Source organism: Zingiber officinale, chromosome 7B, assembly GCF_018446385.1.
Source record: "Zingiber officinale cultivar Zhangliang chromosome 7B, Zo_v1.1, whole genome shotgun sequence".
Taxonomy (NCBI): domain Eukaryota; kingdom Viridiplantae; phylum Streptophyta; class Magnoliopsida; order Zingiberales; family Zingiberaceae; genus Zingiber; species Zingiber officinale.
Window position 1 is genome coordinate 103949884 of NC_055999.1, and position 4843 is coordinate 103954726.

Genomic DNA, 4843 nt, shown 5'->3' on the forward strand with positions numbered 1-4843 from the left:
TGAATTGCAATGGCTATTCAAAGTGGTTAATATAGTGTTTTTTTTTTCTCATGAGCTCAAATTCGATTAAATCGAAATAATTGATCAAAATCGTGTTCTCGATTAATTCGAAAATTAATTTAAAAAAATCGATGATTATAATTTCTAAATTGTAAATCCCAAAATCTGTAAAGGCCGAATAAAAATCCCTAATTTCTAATTTGGTTTGCTCTCTCCTCCTCGCTACGGTTGGTGTAATATTTCCTAGGTTAAGTTTGACCTGGTTAATTAAGTTTGAGATAGCTCAATCTTGAGTCTTAATGTTTGAGTTTTAATGTTTGACAATACATAGAGACTTATACCACATGGAGATTACAGGTACAATCGTTTATTTGGGGAGATTGTTAGTACAATTCTCCTCTGGTCAAGGTTGGTCAGTTAGATGTGAAAAAGAGTCAAGTAGGTCAAAACTGACTGAATACTTGACTGAGAAGTCCTGGTGAGTGAAGCCAGACAGTTGGAAAATCCTAGTGAGTGAAGCCAGATGAAAAGTTAGGTGAAAGTCCTGGTGAGTGAAGCTAGGCAGAAGGGAAGTCCTGGTGAGTGAAGCCAGGCACGTGGAAATCTAGGTGGATCAAAGTTGACCGGACACCTGGTGTTGAGAAGTCCAAGTAGGTCAAAGGGTTGACCGGATACTTGGCACGAGGAGAAAAGTCCAAGTGAATCAAAGGGATTAACTGGACACTTGGTGAGGAAGTCCTAGCAGGTCGAGGGTGACCGGATGATAGGCATAATGTCCCAACAGGTCATGGTTGACCGGATGTTGATTTTAGGAACTTTGGACGTGATTTGGCAAGTCACAAGTGAGTTCAATCAATCAACTGATCGATTGACTCATGCCCAATCGATCGGTTGATCGATTGGTTGAGTCCCACGACAAAAGCTTCTCCCAATCGATCGGTTGATCGATTGGGGAAGAATTGGCGTCACACAGAACGCCTCCCAATCGATCACCCGATCGATTGGGAGCCTCCAATCGATCGGTTGATCGATTGGAGCGCAGGAAATCATGCGAGAATCCTGAATCGACCGGGCAATTGATTCAGACGATTTCTAGAGAGCACAGAGGCGCTATGGATCGATCGACTAATCGATCCAAATCCTCCCCAATCGATTAAAGCAATCCAATCGATTGGGGTCCGACCGTTAACGCTCGATAAAGTCGTTGCAAGCATCTTCTTCAACACTTCTTTTCAGATCTCTCGCCCGATTCATCTCAGATCTTCACAACAACTTCTCTGAGCTCTCACCGCCAGTTTTTGAAGGTTCTTAGAGGCAAGTGCTTGTGCACGTCCAAGTCAAGAGGCAATCTACGACAATAAAAAGAAGCTAGGGTTAAGGTTTCAAGTGTAAATCTTGTAAGATTTCAATTGTATTTGCTTCCCTTTCTTTCTTCTTGTACTGAGAGTGTTGTAAAACTTCTCTGCCTTCGGTAGTTACCGTAAAGGAGTGTTTAAATAGTGAAGAGTGCATGTCGTGTGTGGATCCTTGGATTAGTCACCTCTTTTTGAGGTGGATACCAAGTAAATCCTTTGTGTTAGCGTTGTATTTTTGTTTTTTGTATTTTTCGTTGCTTATCATCACCAAGAAGCAAGACGACGAGCGCACAATGAGCTATTCACCCCCCCCCCCCTCTAGCACATTTCGACCCTAACACTTACAGGTAAGGATCTCATTACTCTGACTTTTACTATGGCTTTCACATGTTTAGCTAAGTTGATAAATAATTATTAATTTATCATATGAAATCCAGAGGTCAAACTTTAAGGTTGACAGGATGCAAATCCTTATAATCCATATTTCACCCCCTTTTTTTACTCGCTGTTCAATTATTGTGATTTACTTCCTTTATGTTGGTTCTGAGATGGACTGATGAAGATGTTGAGACGAATGTAATCACATTTTACCACATGAAGATCTAGTGGCTCGAGGCACCTCCTAACTTTTGGCTCACACCTTCACATGCCACAGCTTCGTCAACCCAAGGTGTGAGATGATCGTGTCGCTCTTGCACCACTCTTGCCCAATACTAAAAGTAGCACCGAGTGAGACACCCTCGGGAGGGGTTAATTTGATCTGTTTGTACAAGCACTGTCTGGATAGGTTTTGTGGGGGGGGGGAGGAGACTAGATCTCCTGATCTACATTTGTATAGACCAGGGGATGGACCATATGGAATTACGGTTGAATTGTGATGGTGATCTGATCGCAATTAATTCTGATCCCTCCCTGGGTTCACCGTCCCCCAGGTTATAGTTGTAAGAAACTATAGCGCTAAACACGCCGAAAAGCACAGCGGAAAAATAAGTTTCTATTCAGAAGATCCATGCAAAGGAAACCATATACTAAGTTTTGTTAAAAGATATATACCTTTGCTGCGTGCCCTTCGCAATCCCGACATCAACGTTTCTTTAGGATGTAGATCTTAGCGTGATCAACACGTCCACGCCTCTACGGTATCCACACGAACACGTTCTCCGTCTGTCTCACGAGCTCACGAAATGGAGAAAGAAACAACCAAAGGTTGTGCTAGCAACCTCTTGTGGAAGTTTTGGCCAAGAGTGGAAGAAGGAAGAAGAGCAAAAACCAAGAATATCACATCACCCAAAAGGTCACTTCATCTATATAAAGTGACTTCACAAAAGAGTTACTTTACCAAATAGATTACTTCACCAAAATATTACTTTACCAAAAAAAGATTACTTCACCTGAAGGTTACTTTTACAAATAGATTTTGCATTCATCCAATGAATACAAAAATATTTTTGTCTCTTGATCTTCCTTTTGATTAATGATAATATATTAATCTCTATTAATATTCATTAATCTTAATGGGTTGGATTTAGAATATTGAATTAACCATTAACCCAATAAATCAATAAGTCTAACACATTACTCAATAAGTATAATCCGAATTCATTCGAGTTTAACTCAATGTATATAATTCAGATTAAACTTAACCTCATAATCCATCTCCAAATTAATATGTTTTTTTGTGTATGACCCAATAGGCTCTCATAACATTGGCAATGTATTTAAAATCATTTTAGATATATAAGCAATGAGCGACATCTAGCAATGTATCATTGCTACCCAAGTGATGAGAATGTCGAGATCCGACCTAATCTTTCCGTGGCTATTATCTTGTATGACTCAATTCTTTTATCCTTGATATCTAGATTGATTAATGAAATATAGAACACATCATCCTCTTATCAATCTATGTGTTTCTTGATCTCTAAGTAGACACACTTAATCAAATAAGTTCAATATCGCATATTGATTCATTTGAGCATGGACATGCATTTTTGTGTCCTAAAAATCAATGAGCCCACAGATATCACTTTTGTTATATGAAAGGGATAGATCCTATGTACATCACTCACATCCCTCCGCATAACTTATTGCATACCTAGTAATCGACTTTATAGTCCATCTTGTTACAGGTGACGTTTACCGATACCAAAACACACAACTCCTTATGTAGGGAACCGTAGTGACTTCTGGTCTAAGAATTATTCATACTAATAGCAATATAAGAATGTTTATGACACTCATATAACGATCTATGAAACATTCTCATGGCGGGTCATTCAGTATATATTCTCTAATATATACCCATGTGTCAACATGATATCTTATATCTATGACTTGTGATATTAAGTCATCCGTTGATCTACATGCTAGTCTCAACGTATTGATATTGTCCTTGCATATTAATGCTTGACTAGGAATAGTTAGGAGTAATATTCTATACATATCTACAATATTTTACTATCAATTTAATCAATTGATATGTTGTAGATTAGAACCTCCTACTTTAGGATATTATTATATTTATTCATTCGACACTGAATTGAAATAAATATAACAACCAACTTTATTTTTTTATTAATAATGAAATATAATATAAAAGGAGTCCTTTACAATCATCTCATAATTGGTACTGGGACTAATACTAACAATAGTTTGGGTCAGGACGAATAGTTGGAGGCTGCCCGAAGGTCGCTGGTAGTGGGCAAGTAACTAGGTTGTTGGTCGTTGAACGGGGGTGACCTTTGGACAGCCTCCGATCACCCGTTCCAATCTAAACTATAATCTGGATGAACTTAGGAAGGGATCACAATTAATTACGATATCCGACCACAATTCTATATAATTCATCCTCTTATCTATAAAAATATGAACCAAGAAATCTCCTCCCCTGATGGGGTGAACCCCACTAAACCCTGAGTGGGCACCAGCCACTCCCACGAATAGTACCTACACAAATACTATCAAACTAATATGGGGAAGAATACCGTTGCTCTGGCTATCCACGTCCTCCACAATCTCCACAAATATGGCATCGAAGTATGCTTCATCCTTGTTCTGGTTTAATTATTTTTATTTTATTTTTTTTATTTTTTGCTCTTGATTCCCCGTCTTGTGCTATTTCTACTCTTCCTTGTTCAATCACTCTTCGTAGATTTGAATTGATCGATTCCTTTATTACTGTACTGTAGGTTCCATTTACATGGTGAGCAAAAGGAGGATTAATTTGACATAATCAATATTGATTTTAACATTTGAAATCGGTTAATTCAAATTCGAGTGAATTCGATTTTTAAAATTTTTATCTTAAAATTTGATTCAATTAATTAATTGAGTTCGATTTTCAATTTTCCTTTTTAATCCCCAATATTTCCTTTAATATCTTAAAATTAAAATTTAAGTATAAATATTTTAAATTAGTTCCATATTCTTCCCCAAATCGGATCGGTCTAGGATATTGGAAACAAATCCGACCCGTTTACGTCATCGCC